Raw genomic sequence first — 21512 nt, forward strand, 5'->3', positions numbered from 1 at the left:
ACGCCAATTAGCACAAATGGTAAGTTCCGACAGTGCCTACAAGTGTGCCTACTGGCCGCTAAATGGCAATACCGGTTTCATATGTATACACCTGGTAAATTTATACCTAAAACCTAAATTTATATCTAGGGGTCAGTACACGCTGGTCAATCAATCGCGACGCACCCCCGTGCCGCCAAATTTTATTTAATTTTCAATAAACTATTAATTGTTGTGTGAATCACGTTTACCGAATTCTTTCGTATTCCTCCTCAACACACTTCAGTGGTGACCGCGACGTGATTGAGTGTAGTGACTATTTTTTTTAGTGCTGAAAATTCAAGTGCATCAAGTTACGCTCAAGCGCGCGTGCCGTAAAAGGACGCTTTCGTTCCTGACGCTCGCTTGCCCAGTGACTCGTCGAAACTAAAGACTTTTGACATTTTTTTTGTGAGTGTCTGTCTGTGGTCAGTGAAACAATGGCGAACGAAGTTCCAACAACAACTATCCCGACAGCAACATCACTAAGTGCGCTGATGTCGTCTACAACGACAGCCATTTTCAGCAATGACGAACTGATCAACGCGTTCGCTGCGCTTCCAGAGATCAACCTATTGCAGTACGTGTTCTGCCTTTTTGGCCTCATGATCCTGAGATGTGGTTTTCGCAAGTCGAATATCAATTTGCACTTGCAGGAATCACGGGTGATGAGACAAAATTTAATTAAGTTTCGGGCAATCTGGAGGCTAAGTACGCCACTGAGGTAAGAAATATAGTTACACATCCTTCTCCGACCGGGAAACACAATTGGTCAAAAAGTGAATTCATTAAACGACTCAGTGAATCTCAGGAGCATGAAATGCGTCGCCCTTTAGAACGCGAAGAAATCGGGGATCGTAAGCCTTCACAATTTTTGCGTCATCTGTGTGGTTTGGCGGGAACGGTCGTAGCGGACAACGTGCTGCATCCCCTTCGGTTCGGTCGTTTGCTGGTAGACACTCAAAGGATCCTAGTCTCACAAACAGGATCAACTTTGGACGGAATGGCCACCCTGGCCGATTCGATCGCGGATATCGCGCCATCCCCTGGACATGTAGCCGAAACCTTTCAACCACGATCACTGATCCGTTAGAATTAATTCAACGTCTCAATTTAATAGTGAAAGCGCAAATCGCGGAGGCTACTTCTGCTATTACTACCTCTTTACGCCAAGAAATTGCTGCAGCTTCTGGGAATCGCGATTAACCGCAATACAATCGCCCGCATTCACGCTCGCATGGCAGAAGTCAGTCGCGTGACAATAACCGAAGTTAGCCGCGTGATATGGGTGAGTGTTGGTACCACAAGAAATTTGGTGCTGATGCGAAAAGGTGCACGACGCCTTACATGTACTCGGGAAACGCCTATTCATAACCGACACAGATTCGAAAGTGCAATTCCTCGCCGATACAGGTACAGATGTGTGTTTTTCCTCGATCAAGACTCTCCGGGAGGCGTAAAAAACGCCTTATGAACTCTTTGTGGCAAACGATTCCACGATCGCGACGTACAGTTCGGTAAATTTCAATCTACGACTCGGACTTCGCCGCGACTTTACATGGAGTTTTATCGTCGCGGACGTTTCAAAACCAATCATAGGCGCTGATTTTCTAGCGCATTACGGTCTGCTTGTGGACATAAAAAATCAGCGTCTCGTCGACGGCGCGACTGAACTCTCCGTCTCAGGACGCGTAGCGGAATGCAATACAAATGAGCTAGGAATCCACGTAGTATCCGGACAAACCCGTTTTCATCAGCTCCTCATGCAGTACCCGGAAATATCCAAGCCTTTCGGAACTCCTTTCATAACGAAGCATCAAACCAAGCATCACATAAAAACTACGCCAGGACCACCGGTAACTAATAAAGCTCGTAGGCTAGCTGCAGGTCCACTGCAGCATGCAAAAAAGGAATTCAACACGATGATGGGGCTTCAAATCGCTCGCTCCTCAAAAAGTAGCTGGGCTTCTCCCCTCCACATGGTTCCGAAACCAGGAGCGGATGAATGGAAACCTTTCGGCGATTATCGAGGTCTTAATGCTAGGACGATTCCAGACAAATATCCGGTTCCGCACATAGAGGATTTCACATTTTCTTTAAAAGGCAAGACAATTTTCTTTAAAGTGGACCTGGTGCGCGCTTTTAATCAAATACCCGTCGCAGAAGACGACATTTCGAAGATGGCCATCATAACACCGTTTGGCCTATTCGAATTTCCTATGATGTCCTTCGGCCTTCGAAATGCGGCTCAGACGTGCCAACGCTTCATGGATATGGTACTTCAAGGGTTACATTTTGCCTACTGCTGCATCGACGACATCGTCGTGGCTTCCGAAAACGAAGAGGAAGACTTGGACCATGTAAAGCAACTTTTCGATCGTTTCAAAGCCTACGGAGTAGTCAACAATCCAGCGAAATGTCGTTTCGGTGAGAGCGAAGTAAATTTCCTAGGTTCCCTTGTTTCAGCAGAGGGCATGCGCCCTTGCCCTAAGAATTTTGGAGCGATCAGGAATTGGGATCGACCGGAGACAGTAAAAGGACTCCGCCGTTTTCTAGGTACGATGAACTTCAATCGACGTTACGTGCCTAACGCGGCGGCCCTGCAAGCTACCCTGAACAATCTCCTACAGGGAAACGTCAAAGAAAACACTCTTTTGAATTGGACAAATTCAGCAGTCAATGCCTTTGAAAAATGTAAAGAGAGTTTGGCCTCAGCAGTTCTCTTGGCCTACCAGGACCCAGAGGCACCACTCGCTATTTTCACAGACGCATCGGATTTCGCAGTCAGTGCTGCCCTTCAACAGCTAATCGACAACGAATGGTAACCTTTAGGATTCTTCTCCAAAAAGCTGAGCTCAACTAAAATGAAGTACGGTGCCTGTGACAGAGAACTTCTGTCGATTTACAAGGCCGTCAAATATTTCAGGGACATGAATGAAGGAAGAACTTTCACCGTTCTTAGTGATCACAAGCCTCTCACCTTCGCTTTTCGTCAGAAAGCTGATAAATGTTTTCCCCGGAAATTTAGGCACCTGGATTTTACCGACCAGTTCACCACGGACATACAGAACATCTCCGGAAAGGTTAATGTCATCGCCGATGCACTTTCGCGAATGGAAGAAGTAGCGGAAGGCATCGACTTTCAAGCTCTCGCACAATCACAGGCTCAAGACGAGGAAATGTAAACCTATCTTCACCCTGAATCATCCTTGATGCTAAAGCAATTACCTATGCCTGGCACATCTGTGAGTATTTGCTGTGAAGTTTTTTCAAATGTAGCACGCCCTTTCGTCACAAAGCCCTTTCGCAGAGCAGCTTTCAATTCGCTCCGTCAACTCACACACCCTGGTATCAATGCAACGGTCCAGCTCGTATCTCAACGCTACGTGTGGCCGTCTATTAAAGCGGATTGTATGAAATGGGCACGTGCTTGTATGGAATGTCAGCATGCAAAGATTTGACGTCACGTTTCGTCACCAGTTGGGTCATTTATGCGAAAAGGCGAAAGGACCTGGAAGCGACACTTGCAGATCTCGTGTTTGGGCAAGCCTTGCAACTTGCTGGAGAATTTCTCGTTTCCTGCTAATCAACCGAGAACAGTAAACCATCTTCATATTTTGACAAAGAGCTTCGACAACATTTCCAGCACTTATGTCCTGTAAGTGGTACACGACATTGGAACAAAACGCCTTTCGTTTTCAAGGATCTAGCCACAAGTAAATTTGCTTGGTTTAGGCTTGACATGACCAGAAGAGCCTTGCAGCATACCTTTCAAGGACCTTACCAGGTCATCCGCAGAGGACAGAAGACATTCGATCTTCGGATAAACGGTCAAGATGTCACGGTCTCTATCGATCGATACACTTTAACAGACAAGGACGAGCCACATGCGCCAAAAGCTGATCATTCTGCAAGGGCGCAGCAGCATAAAAATAACCCTGTTATTTCCAAACAATCAGAGGAATTCAAAGAGTTTACAGCGCCAAAGACATCGACTACTCGTTCAGGACGTAGGGTTCGATTCCCCGACCGCCTTCAAGAACGATTTTCATAAACCAAATCATTTTCTTCTTTTTGTTTTAGAAGTACCAGACTCATTCCGAAAGTAGCGGGCAATGTGAGCAATCGATATGGCAATATTTTTTCAAATATATGTCCTATGTCATACTTATTTTTCTTTATCGTGATTTTCTTCTATTTTATTTCAATAACTGGCAGGTGGGTGTATGTATGGAACAGATAATTGTTAATCTACGTAATTTGATTAATACATACATTTATACACATTTTTCCAGAGTCAATTCTATAATTCTTCAATTAACCTATGCCATAAATTATAATTTAAAATAAAAGATAGTTAGGTAGGCTACTGCGCATGTCTGCCACCCTGCCGACTAGGGAGCATCAGGCCCATGCTGTGGATCGTTCGCCTAAGGGTCAGTACACTCTGGTCAGTCAATCGGGATGCACCCCCGCGTTGCCAGATTTTATTTAATTTTCAATAAACTATTCATTGTTGTGTAAATCACGCTTAACGAATTCTTCGGTATTCCTCCCCAAAATACTTCAACGAATTTCAGAGACTTCAAAAATGCCCAGACACCACATTTCGAAGATTTCACAAACATTTTAAACGATTTCAAAAGGTTGTACATAAGCTTAGAAGATTTCAAATTATTTCGCATAAATTACCAAAACATTTCAAACATTTCATAAAGATAAATATTTATGTATACGTACATAAATACATAGAAACATGCATACATATACACATCCATACATATATATCAATACATACATACATAGCGGAGACATGAGTTTTTATTTCATAAATTCATTATTTTAAATCGAGGTCAAGTGTCATTTAGGATTTCTGGTGACCTTGAAATCCTTGAAACCATGAAAATTCCTTGAATTTTTAATTCTTTAATTTATCAAGATATAATTTATCTTTTGTTCATTATAGAATACACATAAAGATTTCAGGGAACTTTTTGTAAACTGCATTACTCATTTTATAGGTTGCAATGAACAGACTTTAATATTGTGAATAACCTCATAAGTTTTCAATTTCTTCTTTTCTGAAATAGACTGTTAAAATGCACATTTTTTGTGATATTCAACTTACAAATTATAAACATTATTGGTTCTAAATTTCGATTTTTATTTAGTTTCAGCATTATAATGAACCTTGATTTTTAGTTTGCACCAGATTTTAAAAGGTTACAAAATATTTAAAGGTATTTAAACTTTTCAAAAAAGATTTCGGGGGTTTCAAAGACTTCAAAAATGCCCGCACACCATATTTCGAGGATTTCACAAACATTTTAAACGATTGTAAAGGGTTGCACAAAAGTTTAGAAGATTTAAACAAATTAGTTGATTTTCTAGCCAAAAAATACAAATAATTTAAGTAAAAAGAAATTAATAAAGAATATATGTTATATAAATAATAAATAATAATAAATTATATACATAAAAATATATAAAAATATAATACATAAGTTAATGGAGAAAACACTTCTCGCAGAGCGATTAAAAAAAAATCTTACCTGTTCAGGTGGATCAGTTTCACCTATTCCATCTGCCCGCACGTGTACATTTTCAGGTGCACCAGCAACCTCATTACTTCGATAGGACGCACGCAGCAGCCCCAGCCCCCAACAAAGATGAAGCCTCTTTTTTACGGTACCCTCCCGTCTACAATATTGCAGCGAAAGCAAATAAATTCGGCAGAGAAATACGTCTGCGGCATATTTCTGTTACCTTGAGCTTTGACAGGATGAGTTTTTCGTGTACAGAGGGCTTTTACCTTTTATTCAGTTTTTGTCTTATCGCGTTCCTTAGCATACACTGAAAGTTAACTGCAATCACGCCCTTCAGGCCTACCCGCCAGGGGTTCTTGAGCAGGTGAAGGGTGGCAGTCACACATTTTCTGAAGCACTAATTGCCCCCTACAATGTGGTACAGATTTCATTGCGTTCAGACACACCAGGTGATTATTAAATAAATTTGCCGCTAAAAGTCCAATTTTATCGCACCTTTGACCGACTTGGAACTGGCAGGCGGGCAGTTTCTTAATCACCTACGTGTCAGCTTTCATTTACGCTACCTTTTGTCACGATCAGTTCTTACCTTCGAAAAAATGCAGTGGGATCTCGGACTATTTCGGATCATTTCCGAACGTCGCCGAATGTTTTCGCTTTATTTCCGAATGTCGCCGAATGTTTCCGAATGACTCCCCGCTTAACTCTTTTCGAATGTATTCAATTTCTTTCCGAAGTGAATAAACAAATATATATTCTCGTTATAATAATTCATTTCAAATTCAAAAGCATTTTAAATTGCTGCGATTCTATTGATTCGTGTAGACTTCAGCAAAGAAGTTTCCTCAAAACCTAGAAACAAGGAAATTTCATAACTCAGAAAGCCTTTTTGACTTTCGTACATAATGTACATTATTGCTACACATTATCCCATCCAAATATTCCAAATTTCGAATATTCTATTTGGCCAAGTCTCATTTTTAATCACTATAATAAGTCCTTGATAAAATTCCTTCTTTGTATTGTAAAAATAATCCACTATGAAATATAAATTACACTAAGCTTGATTGAATGATGAAAAGTCATAAAAAGCGTTACTTTGATCGTTTCCATATTCAGAATAAAAACAAGATTTGCTGAAAAGTAACTAGGAACAATAACGTCTCAGCTTGTCTTAAGTGCCAATTTCATGTAAGATTGTCGCTTACTTACTCACACACTCACTTCCACTTGTGCGATTGATAAGCCCAATCGATAGTAAGCATTCAATTTCACTAATACTCGACTAAACAAAAATAATTGAATGCTTTATATGTTTTAAAAAATGTAGTTAGTGAGTATACATCTTTGCCAATGATAATGACTCTTGCAAGGCTTACAGAAAAGTAACCACATTTAATTGCTTTGTTTCAAATGATCTTTGGTTTAAAATCAAGTTCAGTTCAATGGGATACCTGCCATGAGGGGGCTTCCATAAACAACGTGGCCCAATTTTTGCTACTTTTTAAGCCCCCCTTCCCTCATGTTGTCCACATGTGGCATTATCGTCGACCCCCCTCCCCCCACTAGGGTGCTACGTGTTTTTTTTTATTTCTTGTAAAACAAAAATAAAACAAAAAATTATGAGTAGTAGCAACCACGCACGTAATTGGGGCCAGAATTTTCTTGCCTCGACTAAATCTTTATTCGGAGTAGAACATTCGCTAATTCCAATAGTTTTGTATAAGGTGTTTTTTGTTTATTCTAACCCCAACATTTGAAAAAAAAAACATTTAACATAAAAGCTATTGAAATTAACCAAATTTTCACTCCAAACAAAAATTTGATTCAATGCAGGAATAGGCCCTAAAGATGTAAAAAATATGTAATTCTACGATTTATGGAGTAAAATGAGAATTCAATTTTAAGGTTGGCTCCTGGTTCCAAAACATTTTCTTTTTTATCAATAATATTTGGAAACATTCTGCCAAAAAAGCACATACGAGCTATGTTCCATTTTTCTTACAGAAATATGGAATTTGTTACTATTCTCAATGTAGTCCATGGTGCTTTTATGTCCCGAATTATTTAATTATAAAAATAAGTATTAAATGTGCAATCTAGGTCGCATCTACATCTACTATATTTTACTAGATTCACTAGAACGCGCCAGTACCCAGGGGGAAATTTACCACCGGCACAGCACCACGCCAGTACCGCCGGCCGGAGTTCGGTACTGGCGCGGTACTGTTAGAGTACTGGCAGGACTACTGGCTTTATACTGGTAAAACCCCTAATGATAACAACGTTCTGTACTGACTTGCAGTATTTAGCCAGTACTGGGCTAGTACATACATTTGGTACATGTGCGGTACCCTCTGTTAGTACTGGCCCAGTAGTACTGGCTCGACCAATACTGCAAACTCGGCGAGGTACTGACCTGTAGTACTGGTCCAGCACTGAAGTTCACGTCTGAGCCACTACTACAGATTAGTACTGGGCACGTACTGGTCAGGCTCCAAGTGATAACGAAGGTATCCCAGGTAGAAATATACCACCAGCCTGGTACTGGTCTAGTACCGCCTATCGGAGTTCCAGTACTATGTGAGTACCTGCTTGTAATGCTTGGCGGCACTGGTCTGTCAGTACTGGCGCAGTACTGTCTTTAAGTACTGGGGAAGTACTGGCAAACCACTGGCGTACAAAAATGCCGGAGTTAATTTTAAAATGATAAAAAATTGTTTAATTGTTTCAAAGACCATCCATTCATCATCATACGACTGCATATCGTCCGAATATTATTTATAATTACAAAAATATAATTTTCAACCTATTTGTTCATTTTAACATCCACTATTTCTATAATTTAAAGATATAACAAAAAAGGTATTTAAAAAATAAATAATAATTGACTTCGAGTATCTTGTCAATACATGTTAATGGCACTGCTTAAAATGAATACATATATTACACTTTTACACATTAAATTACAAATAATATTTCTAACGCTACGGGGTTTCGAACCTACATCTATATACCTAAATCTATCGCCTAGCCGTCGGGAGTGCTAACCACTGCGCTAATCCGACAAGCTGAAACTCTATAAAAAAGCCATCCTCATAAGCTACAGTTCAGAAAAGTTAAAACATAAAATTTTCAACTCTTTTTCTCGTTAATCTTTTTATCACCATACGCCATCAAATAGATATAAAATAAACTAACTGTCAACGGAAATATCAATAAAAGAATTTTTAAATAAATTATTTAAATCGACTAAAATTTGTCTTCGTGTAATATTTTATTTTTCGCTTTTTAGACCATTGTAAAAGTTCTTACAATAATGTTTAATGAGCATTAAAAATTTGTATCGAAGCAACTTAGAAATTTCACCAAGTTGCGCTGAAATTTTTGTAATAATAATTTTCTTTAAACCTTCGTGTAACGATTTGCTTTTTAGGTGTGGCATGGTCAATTTCTCGACATTTCAAAACACCATGACAACATTTATAGACGTGTTTTTTTTTAAGTATATTTTTGTACTACTAGCATAGTAACGCCCCAGTCGTGCAGCCAACATTCTGTCATACTGGGCGAACCACCGACTGCCTGTACTGGTGGGAAGTACTGGGCCAGTACTGCGCCGATGGTGCATTCCGCCTCACTATCGACATTTTCACCCGGGAACTTGAGTAATTGTTCTGTTTTGAAATTTTACATAAAAAATACAATTTTTCGTTAAAAAAACATTCTTTGAATTCTAATTTTAAATACAATTAGTGACAATTACAAAAAAATACGCTAATCGTTGGCGAAACGCCCGTACCAGTATTTCACCAGATATGTATGCTACTCCTAAGCCAGTAGTACACCAGTATAATGCAAACCATTGGCTGAACTCTTGCGCCAGTAGAAGACACAGTATCACGCCAACCATTGGCTGTACGCTTATCTCGGTTGTTAATCAGTACTTGAAGATATTATGTGGCCAGAACTACGCCAATCACTAGCGAAACACCGATGCCGGTATTTAACCAGTAATGCATATTAATCTGAAGCCAGTAGTACACAAGTATGGTGACAACCGTTGTTTCAACGCTTGTGTCAGTATTTGACCAGTTATACGTATCAGTACTGCGCCAGTAGTAGATCCGGTATCACGCCAATCGTTAGCGAAACTCCTGTGCCTATATGACACCAGTGGAAATGGTCAGTACTGGGCCAGTTACAAACCAGTACGATAACAATCGTTAGTTAAACTCTTATGTCAGTATATTTCACTAGTAATAAATATTATTCCTAAGCCAGTAGTACACCAGTATGATACCAACCGTTGGCTAAACGCTTGTGTCAGTATTTGACCAGTAATACGTATCATTACTGCGCCAGTGATAGACTCAGTATCACGAAAACCACTGGCTAAATTCTGATGTCAGCTGTCAATCAGCACTTGAAGTTGGTATGTGGCCACCTCTACTTCAATCGCTGGGGAAACGCCGGTGCCAGTATTTCACCAGTCACGCATATCACTCCTCAGCCAGTGGTACTCCAGTATGATTCCAACCGTTAGTTAAACTTTTATTTTAGTATTTTACCAATAATCCGTATCAGTACTACGCCAGTAGACGACACAGTATCACGACAATCATTGGCGTAACTCCTGTGCCGGTATTGGACCAGTGGTGACGGTCAGTACAGGGCCAGTTGTAAACCAGTATGATGCCAGCCGTTCGCTGAACTCTTGTTTCAGTATTTTACCAGTAATATGTATCAGTACTACAAAAGTAGTATATCAGTATCACGTCAAACGTTGGCGGAACACCTGTGCCGAAATTATACCAGTAATAAAGTTAAATTATGGGCCAGTTGTGAATCAGTATGATGCCAACCGTTGGTTGAACACTTGTGTCACTATTTTACCAGTAACGTGTATCAGTAATGCGCCAGTAGTCGACCCAGTATCACACCAACCGTTGGCGGAACTCCTGTGCTGGTATTGCAGCAGCGGCGATGGTCAGTACTGGCCAGTTGTACGCCAGTACGATGCCAACCGTTGGTTAAATTTTTATTTTAGTATTTTACCAGTAATAAGTATCAGTACTGCAAAATTAGTATATCAGTATCACGCCAACCTTTGGCGAAACACCTGTGCTGATATTACACCAGTAATAAAGGTCAGTACGGGGCCAGTTGTAAACCAGTATTATGCCAACCATTGGTTGAACTCTTGTGTCAGTATATTACCAGTAATATGTATCCGTACTGTGCCAGTAGATTACCAGTATCACGCCACACGTTGGTGGAACTTGTGTGCCGGTATTTCACCGAAGGTGGCGGTCAGTACTGGGCGAGTTGTGAATCAGTATGGCGCTAACCGTTGGCGGAATTCCTGCGTCAGTATTCTACCAGTAATGGCAGTACTGAGCCAATAGTAAACCAGTACAATGCCGATGGTTGGCACAGTACTAACAGACGGTACTGGTATTTATTCTGAATTACAACTGGCGTGGTACTGCGCCGGTCGTGAACTCTGGCTAATATCAGACGTTTCCCCTGGGAAGCAGTGTATTGGCATAATTTGAAGAAATTCAAAACAAAAGATTCATCAAAATCGGTTAATATTTGCAGTAATTATGGAAACATTGAACTATATAATATACAAAAGTGTATAACCTTTTGCCCAAAACTTGACATCGACTCGCTCAATCTGAATAATGAGTATTCAATTAAAAAGTACAGATTGAGAAGTCCTATTAACTTCGAATAATAAGCCTTACTAAATACTTACATTTTTATTTAGAATGTTTGTTTTTACGAAGAAACCAAAATCTACGCGTCTTGTCTGAAAATTATTCATAACAAATTTGTATGAGTTTTCACTCTTTTTGTAAGAGAAATTTTTTTCCATTTATATGTTTCATAGCTTGTGCCGTTTCTTCAAAAATTTCGATTTTTCATTATTTTTTGTACGGCCAATATTGCATTGTCGATGTTTCGAAAAAATTCAAAAAGTTCTTGCGATAATCTTGAACGGCTTTTAAACAGCAACGTTCTTTTTATCGAAATAAAGTCATAAGGATAAATCGATCGATTTTCCGAGTCCCAAATGTTATTGTGTTATTTTTAATGCTGCTTTTTACGAATAAATCAAAGAGTACAAGTCAGATATAACAGTGATTAATAACATATTTGTACATCTTCTTGGAATGCACAATTTTAGTTGATTAATTTTCTTTTTTGTATCTTGCACAGTTTGACCACATAAATTTTTTTTTAAGTGTTCTCTCTCCTTTAACTTTCTTCAACAGTAATATTTAATTGCACACTTATTATTTAGATTGAGCAAGCAGTAAAAAGAAAATTAATCAACTAAAATTGTGCGCCGGAAGAAGATTTACAAATTTGTTATCCATCACTGTTTTATCGGACTCGAACTTTTTGATTCATTCGTAACAAGCAGCATTAAAAATAACAGAATAAAATATTAGACTGCAAAACTCGCTCGGTTAATCCTTGTGACTTTCTTTCGATAAAAAGAACGTTCCTGTTTGAAATCCGTACAAGATTATCGCAACAACTGTTTGAATTTTTTCGAAACATCGACAATGCAATATTGGTCGCACAAAAAATAAAAAATTCTACTTTGCAGGCACCATTTAAAGATGTCCATGACAAAAGTTGTTCATCAAAAAAGATCTACAAATACATCATTGATTATATTTTGATAGGATGCGCAGTTTTTGCCTGAATCGGAAAAAAACTTTCTAAAATAAAGAAGTGAAAATTTTGGAGAAACGACACAAGCTATGAAAAATATGAATGGACAAATTTGCTCTTACAAAAAGCGCGAAAACTCATACAAATTTGTTATGAATAATTTTCGGACAGGCAGCGTAGTTTTTGGTTGCTTCGTAAAAACTAACATTCTAAATAAAAATGTAAAATTTTTATAAAATACTATAAGAGCTGAAATAAAAATTTTACAAGTATGAATAAAGCGCTTAGAAAATGAGAATGATATAGACAGCTGGTTTTCAAGTATTAATTGTCATGCATTGAAAAGATTATGTGAAAATTATATAAAGATAGAATCTTCATCTTATCTCAATGTTCATTATTTGAAATTCAAGTGCACAAAATTAAAATGATAATTTTTATCGAGCGAAGTCGTTTACTGAATGCTTTAGTAAGGTTTTCTATCAAGCTTAACTAAAAAACTGATGATTAATTTAGTAAGGCTTATTATTCGAAGTTAATAAGACTTCTTAATCAATACTTTTGAATTGAATACTCATTATTCAGATTGAGGGAGTAGATGTAAAGTTTTCGGCTAAGGGTTACACATTTTTGTATATTATATACTTCAATGTTTCCATAATTACTGCAAATATTAACCGATTTTCATGAATCTTTTCCCGTGTGGAAATAATTCATGGCGCTATTCTCTTCCAGCCTAGACCGCCACGAGTCTAGACTGGCGCTGTCTCGAGAAACTATGCTGGCGCGGTGCGTTAATGTAACGCTCCAATCGACTAGCCGCTATACACAGTAAAAAAAAGTGTTCAAAATGATACTGAACTCAATATCATTTTGATATGCAACAAAAATGATACCGAATTCAAGAGTATTTTGATCGGTTGAAGAAAATGATCGACTTTTGAGATCATAGTGATCTTATTCGGGATCATGCATGAAGTCAATCCAAGATAGCTGACGTCCTGACAATACTTTAGCTCATATTCAAGCTTTTTATAGTTTCTGATCGTGCAGTGTACTTGAAAATTTGAAAAAATAACGAAATCTGATATTAGAAGATATTACCTGTTAAGTTTAGTTGTCACTTGCGTGCGGTTGGATACCGTTTTTAGGTTATGTCTTTATGACATAAAAAATGAGATAAAATTGATCCGAATGGAAAATCATTATGATCTCGAGAGTCAAATGATCGCTGGAGCAAAATGCTCTGCAACAAAATTGATCCTTTTTTTACTGTTGCGTGATACTGATATATTACTTTTGCATTACTGATACGTATTACTGGTAAAATACTGAAACAAGAGTTCAACGAACGGCTGGCATTATACTGGTTCAGAGCTGGCCCAGTACTGGTCGTCGCTACTGGTGCAATACCGGCACAGGAGTTCCACCAATGGTTGGCTTGATATTGGGTCGACTACTGGCGAAGTGCTGATACACATTACTGGTAAAATACTGACGCAAGTGTTTAACTAACGGTTGGAATCGTACTGGTTTACAACTGGCGCTGTACTGACCTTTATTACTCGTGTAATTTTGGAACGGGTGTTCCGCCAATGGTTGACATGATGCTGATATACTACTTTTGCAGTACTGATACGTATTACTGTTAAAATACTGAAATAAAAATTTAACCAACGGTTGACATCATACTGGCGTACAACTGGCTGAGGAGTGATATGCGTTACTGGTGAAATACTGGCCCTGGCGTTTCCCCAGCGATTGAAGTAGCAGTGGCCACATACCAATTTCAAGTGCTGATTGACAACCGACATAAGAGTTCAGTCAGTGGTCGTCGTGATACTGAGTCTATTACTGGCGCAGTACTGATACGTATTACTGGTAAAATACTGACACAAGTGTTTAACCAACGGTTGGTATCATACTGGTGTACTACTGGTTTAGGAATAATATTCATTACTAGCGCAATATACTGACATAAGAGTTTAACCAACGGTTGGCATCCTACTGGTTTGGAACTGGCTCAGTACTGAGCATTGCCACTACTGTCATACAGACGCAGGAGTTTCGCCAACGATTGGCGTGATACTGGATCTACTACTGGCGCAGTACTGATACGTACAACCGGTCAAATACTGACACAAGCGTTTACTGGTTAAATACCGGAATCGGTGTTTCGTCAGTCATTGGCGTAGTTCTGGCCACATAATAACTTCAAGTGCTGATTGACAACCGAGATAAGAGTACAGCCAATGGTTGGCGTGATACTGTGGAAATGTCGGTACTGTACCGGAGTTGAACACCGGCGCAGTACTGGCTCAGTACTGCCCACCAGTACAGAGAGCCTGTGGTTTGCCCAGTACTGGCAGAACGTTGGCTGCACGACCGGGGGTGTTATGCCAGCAGTACAAAAATAGACTTTAAAAATTTAATTTAAAAATGATTTTATTTATATTTCCGTGAACAGTTAGTTTATTTTATATGTATTTGATGTCTTATGATGATAAAAAGATTAACGAGAAAAAAGAGTTAAAAAATGGTTGTATTAACTTTTCTGAACTGTAGCTTATGAGGATGGCTTTTTCATAGAGTATCAACTTGTCGGTTTAGCGCAGTGGTTAGCACTCCCGACTGCTAGGCGATAGATTTAGGTATACAGATATAGGTTCGAAACCTCGTAGCGTTAGAAATATTATTTGTAATTTAATGTGTAAAAATGTAATATATGTATTCATTCTAAGCAGTGTCACTAAAAATGTATTGACAAAAAACTCGCAGTCAATTATTATTCATTTTTTAAATACCTTTTTGCTTTATCTTTAGATTATAAAAATAGTGGATGTTGAAATTAAACGAATAGTTTGAAAATTATATTTTTGTGATCATAAATAATATTCGGACGATATGCAGTCGTATGATGATGAATGGATGGTCTTTAAAACAATTAAATAATTTTTTATCATTTTTTGAAATTAACTCCAGCATTTTCGTACAACAGCGGTTTGCCAGTACTGACAGTCACTACTGTCCCAGTACTGACAGGCCAGTACCGCCAAGCATTACAAGCCAGTACTGACATAGTATTGTCCCAGTACAAGCAGTCAGTATTGGAACTCCGCAAGGCGGTACTGGGCCAGTACTGTGCCAGTGGTGTATTTATACCTGGGATAACTTCGTTATCACTTGGAGCCTGATCAGTACCTGCCCAGTACTAATCTGCAGTAGTGGCCCAGTGGTGAACTTCAGTGCTGGCCCAGTACTACAAGCCAGTACCTTGCCGAGTTTGCAGTATTGATTGAGCCAGTACTGGGCCAGTACTAAAAGACAGTATCGCACCAGTACCAAATTTAAGTACTAGCCCAGTACTGGGTTAATACTGCAAGTCAGTACAGAACATTGTTATCATTAGTGGTTTTACCAGTATAAAGCCAGTAGTCCTGCCAGTATTCTAACAGTACGGCGCCAGTACCGAACTCCGACCGGTGGAACTGGCGTGGTACTGTGCCGGTGGTAAATTTCCCTCTGGCTATTGGCTCGTTCTAGTGAATCTAGTAAAATATAGTAGATCTAGATGCGACCTAGCTTGCACATTTAATACTTATTTTTATAATTAAATCATTCTGGACATAAAAGCACTATGAACTACATTGACAATATTAACAAATTCCAGATTTCTGCAAGAAAAATGGAATATAGCTTGTATGTGCTTTTTTGGCAGAATGTTTCCAAATATTATTGATAAAAAAGAAAATGTTTTGGAACCAGTAGCCAACCTCAAAATAGAATTCTCATTTTACTCCATAGATCCTAGAATTACATATTTTTTAAATCATTAGGGTCTCTTCCTGCATTGAATCAAATTTTCATAGGGAGTGAAAATTTGGTTAATTTCAATAGCTTTTATGTTAGATTTTTTTTCTACATGAGTACATGAGTACTGGATACATGTCATACGAAACGGAAAATTACTTTTCTAGAAAACCTAACGATAAAATGTCTTTATTCAGCAATAATTTTTTATATTAGCTTTGTCTTTCATTTAATATTTTACCAATAACGGCGCGATTATATGCAATAAATGTAATTTGTTATCTTTTATCAATTAGTTTTTAAATGACTCCTTCTTTTCCAATGTCAAATAGAAGTATTATCTAGAGCCAAGGTCTATTTTAGACGGAATTTTTATATTAATGTGATGTCAAATTCTGGCTAGCGACATTAGTAGTTCTACATAGAACTGCGTGATGTATGTTTCTATCTAGTAGGTATAGATAGCGCCAAAAGAGCGCCAATCTAATTCGGCTTGAACAGACAGCCACGAATAATCCAGTACTGGCGCTATAAAAATTTCAGTCTGCCAGGAATTATTTCCACACGGGTTTTTCAATTTCTTCAAATAATGCCAATAAACTGATTCTACTAATTAAACCTGAATCAAGCCATGGCTTCCAGATTTCAGTTATTTAACTGGTTTGCATCTCATAAGAATGAAAGGTTCATGATTTACGAGCAATTCACTGCGCTCTAGGGAGTCTGCCTCGATAGTTTTACGAGGGTTGATAAAGAGTGCCTCGAGAATCCATATACGGCTACACTGATAGGGTATTCGGTTATCATGCACTGGGGTACTCCGATCTGCACCGACGCAGGTCGCAGTGGGAAGGAAGAAGTAAGAAGAAGTAAGACGGAGCCATCGGAGTGCTCTTACTCAACACCAGTGCAGGATAAACGAATGCGCTATGAGTCTCACTACATTTTTTCTCTATTACTCTCTACAATTTTATTATTAAACAAAATATAAACATTTGATCCAAAAGCCTGCTTCGTGCAATCTGAGTGACTAATATTTAGATGACGTATGCAAGAAATCAGACAAAAATATTCAAAATTGCGGAAAAAATTTTACATTCCTGTTTAGATCTCTAATAAATCCCCTTAATGCCTTGTAACTGTTGATCTTACTGGAATTGTTTCCCCTCTAAGTTAGATTTAAAGGGCGAACCTTAAGCTTTAAAGCAAAATATAATAGGTGGCGACATTTCAGACTTGACATAAAAAATCATTCATCAATAACATGGCGTCTTACAAGCAACATTTGAGACACTGAAATTTCTTTGCATTCCCATTGAAAAAACGCAGCTGAGGCAACCGTAATTACTTCCTCAGCCTTAGGAAAAGGTTTGGTGATATGTAAAATATGTAAACGTGATTTCACAGATTTAACAATGATGATTTTTAATTGGAATGCAGAAAACATGCATTTCTCTAATTGTCTCTAATTATCTTAAGACAGAAAAACTCAAGATTTGACTAAAAATTACAATACATCAAAATAAAGGCAAGAATTAATTTGTAGACTTTATATTTTTATAATAAAATAAACTAATACAAACTTAAGCTTATAATAAGTTTATTAATTAGATAACTGTAGCATACACATTAGTGTTTGAATGTTCACTATACTGACTGACACCCAGTTACAAGTTAGTTTACTCTGTAAATTTGAATGACTAGAATTGCTTTTAATGCCCATTTTGGATTCCGCGCCAACTCCGCGAACCTAACGCAAGCGTAGTAAAGTCAAAGATATTATAATCTTAGATGCGGCACAGGTATAGTTCGAGGAACCAATTGTAGACGGCGCTCCCGGCGGAAATTGCCCGATCCCCCCATGCCTCTCAACTGGAAGATCGCGCCCACCAACTACTTTGCCCCCGCACTCTTCTTCCGTTTTACAAGTATATCGTATAGCCGATACTAAGTCGGTAAATACTTAAAAATATAAAATACAAATTTTATATTAAGAATTTTAAATTATTATTTTCAACCAATGATTCAATTATTTGAATAAAGTTTGCATCAAGAAAGTATGTTGATGCATAAGCTGTACTTTTAAATTGAATTAAAATGTAATTGTATCGTAATGAATATTTCTAGTTACTACATCTTTTATGGAAAAAACTTAGTCATTTTGCAATCAAAATTTACTGTCTATAAATAATATTATTTTGTTGTTCTGAAAAAGAGGAGGTAGAAATTTTACTAAATTTCTAAATTTACTAAATTTATTTAATAAATATGATTTATAGCGTTTTCGCATGTAGAATTAGCGATTTGAAGTTTTTAGATGTAGAATTAAATTTTATAGGAATGACTACCGCCTCCCTCACGATTATTAATTTAAGTACACAATAATTCGTACATTTTTATGTTTGCGTAATTAATTATGAATAAAATAAACTGTAATTAAACGATAAAATTGTCTAACAAAATTATTTTTCATTTTATTTGATCTTTTATATAATATTTTATAGAAATTTATGTGTCTTACTATTTATGTATATTACGTCCCGATTTTTTACATTAAGAACCCCATAATTTCAAAATTGACAAAATGTATTTTTGAATCGTACTCGAGTGGCTGATCAAAATACAGTAAGGACGTTTACTATGTAGTCATAGGGAATATAATGATATAACTTTAGCATACATTGCAACCCGTCGTGCATCTGTGTAATTCCAAAAAGTAGTAAATAGGCGATTTTAATTCAGTGTTTAAATCTCCCGCGCTCGAAGTCTTGCGCTGATTGGCGAAAAGCTTCGATCCTCAGATGACGTGCGCAAAAGACGTACAACCTAATTTTAAAAGAAGGTTATGTTCCCCAGGATTCACCAAGCATTCCAGAGATTAATAATGAGGTATGAATTAAAAACAATGTAACACAATATTAGAATGTGTTCACGAAATTTCTCGGGACGTGGTTTCTTTGGACAATTTTCTTAAATCTTTCTTTGCGGAATATTTTTTATTCGTTGAAATCATTGAATTATCTGAAATCTATAATTAGTAAAAAATCTTCTAAAATGTTTTGAAACCTTTTCAAATCTTTTAAATGTTTTAAAATCTTTGAAATCTGTTGTACTGTAACCTTTACAAAATCTTTGAAACCCTTACATCTTTAAAATGTTTAAAAATCTTTGTGAAATTGTTATGAAATATTTAAAATCTGATATACCCCTACCGATAGAAATTTCTGAGTATTCTCTAGCCTGGCCCATTTGAGATTATTAGCAGAGTCGATTTGAAACAATTTAGTCTCGGTGATAGCCTGAGAGATTTGGGTCCTTTTCAAGGTCCTTTTAGTGGTCCTTTTAAGAGTGCTCTGCCGAAAGAAATTTCTGAGTATATTCTTAAGATTATCTAGGGTCAGAGAAGCTCAGAGAAATTCTTCGCAGGCACTCAGGTTCGAAGGTCCAGGTAGTTCTTTTAAATGTTTTAAAGGCTTTGAAACGTCCTTTCCAAAATTGAAATAGAAATGCGATCATAAATAACAAGCAGAGGGGTATATCAATAGAGTAGCTGACACTCAAGGGTCCTTTGTTTACATTAACACGACGTTTCTCGTAAATGGAATGAGATACGCCAAAAAAGACAACATTTTTGAATTCAACTAGAAAATCACATATTAGAATATAAGTTATAATTATGTTTAAGTATAATGAGAAAATTCATGAATTAAAAAAAAGTGTTAATAATTTGAAGAGAAATTTAAAAAGGAACAGTTGGATTAGCGACGGCCAAATACTGTAAATGACTCTGCAGGCCCGGTACGTGACGAATACAAAAGGAACATTATAGTACCGTCGCACCACTCTTAAAAGGACCACTAAAAGGACCTTGAAAATGACCAAAATCTATCAGACTATCTCCGAGACTAAATTGTTTCAAATCGACTCTGTTTATAGTCTCAAATGGGCCAGGCTATTTCCCTAGACAGTACTCAGAGATTTCTATCGGTAGGCTGGTGCGACGGTAATATAATGTTCCTTTTGTATTCGTCACGTACCGGTCGGGCAGAGTTATTTACAGTAGTTGGCTGTTGCTAACCCGACTGCCCCTTTTTAAATTTTCCTTCAAATTATTAGCACTTTTTTTTAATTGATGAATTTTTTCATTGTGCTTATTTATAATTATAACTTACATGCTAATATACCATTTTCTAGGTGAATTCAAACATGTTGTCTTTTTTGCCGTATCCCTACTGACAGTAGCATAACTATAGAAACGGGGGCCCCAGTCGGATCCTCACTAGGGGGCCCTTACTAGGAAAATGTTTTGAATAATTTTAACTTTTCACCTCGATCCTTCCCCACTCCGCCTTACACAATAATATTCATTGGTCAGGATTTCGAAGTGATGTTATTCAAGGTACGGATACAGATGATGTTGAAAAAAAGGATCAAGTGTTATTCACGTAAAACATTTTATTTTTATGATATAATACTCAAATAAAAAATAGTGAAGAAAATAGACATTTTTTGAGTTCTCGAAGTTGTGATATGCATATTCAGAATTTAATACGCCTCACTTTCAAATCAGCAAACTTGTGAATGATTTGATCTAAGTTATTTCTCAAACGATTCGCTATTTCGTGTTCAATGGACAAAATACTAAAATTACTCAAACGCTCCTGGCCCATGGTACTTCGATGATAAGTTTTAATGATTTTTAATTTTGAAAAGGACCTCTCAGCCGTAGCAACTGTGACCGGAATAGTTAAAAACAAAATCAAAGCTGTGCAAACTTCTTGAAAACTCGTAGATGAATAAGCATTATCAATAATTAATAAATCTGCAAGTTGCTTGACAGAACTGAGTTTTTCAATTCGTAAATGATGTCAAGACACCCATGGAAAATATTTACCCGGAATCGTGCTTCTCCATCAGATAGTCTTTCGTCTTCACACAATTCTTCGAAACATTTCTTGGTTTCCTTGATCCGCTTGTTCTGAAACTCAACCTGACTCTCCAATCAGCACTTAGTTTGATCTTGATACGCTTGCTTGAGTAAAACATTTGTTTGAGAAAGCTCAGCGTCTGGCTTTTGAAGAGCCTTTGTAACCAGGTTTGTTGTCGTCAGAACTTTTGTGCGCAAAACAATTTGAAAAAAAAATTCGAAATTTTCCATCTCTTTACGTAGATAGGTTGTTTCATTTCGCTCGGTTGTCGAATTACTTATAAAGATGATTTTGGACAGCGCCTTCATAATATCACAATACCTGAATGAAACAGCTTGTAAAGAATCATTTCGGGATAACCATCGAGTTGGACAGAGTCGTTTCAGTTTCAACGAAGAATTTTCGGAAAGAAAAGTCGATAATACAGTCTGTCAAGTTAAAGCGTGGGTGGCTTTACTCGCAGTCGGTAAGGTGTATCGACATGATTTTGGTGTCAAAATATTAAGAAGAGCTCCCT

General features: G+C 37.6%; 1 protein-coding gene across 13 annotated transcripts in view; it reads right to left on the bottom strand.

Moving 5' to 3' along the window:
• The window catches only part of LOC117173180, a 263371-nt gene that overhangs the window by 150006 nt on the left and 91853 nt on the right, over nt 1-21512 (bottom strand). Inside the window, exon 3 of one of the 13 annotated variants that reach the window (XR_004467130.1) lies at nt 20962-21316. The exons of the other annotated variants lie outside the window; for them this stretch is intronic. The gene's annotated coding sequence lies outside the window, so the exon portion shown is untranslated. The remainder of the gene's footprint in view (nt 1-20961; nt 21317-21512) is intronic. 13 annotated transcript variants of the gene reach the window in all.

This window comes from Belonocnema kinseyi, chromosome 5, assembly GCF_010883055.1.
Source record: "Belonocnema kinseyi isolate 2016_QV_RU_SX_M_011 chromosome 5, B_treatae_v1, whole genome shotgun sequence".
In the NCBI taxonomy this organism is placed as follows: Eukaryota; Metazoa; Arthropoda; class Insecta; order Hymenoptera; family Cynipidae; genus Belonocnema; species Belonocnema kinseyi.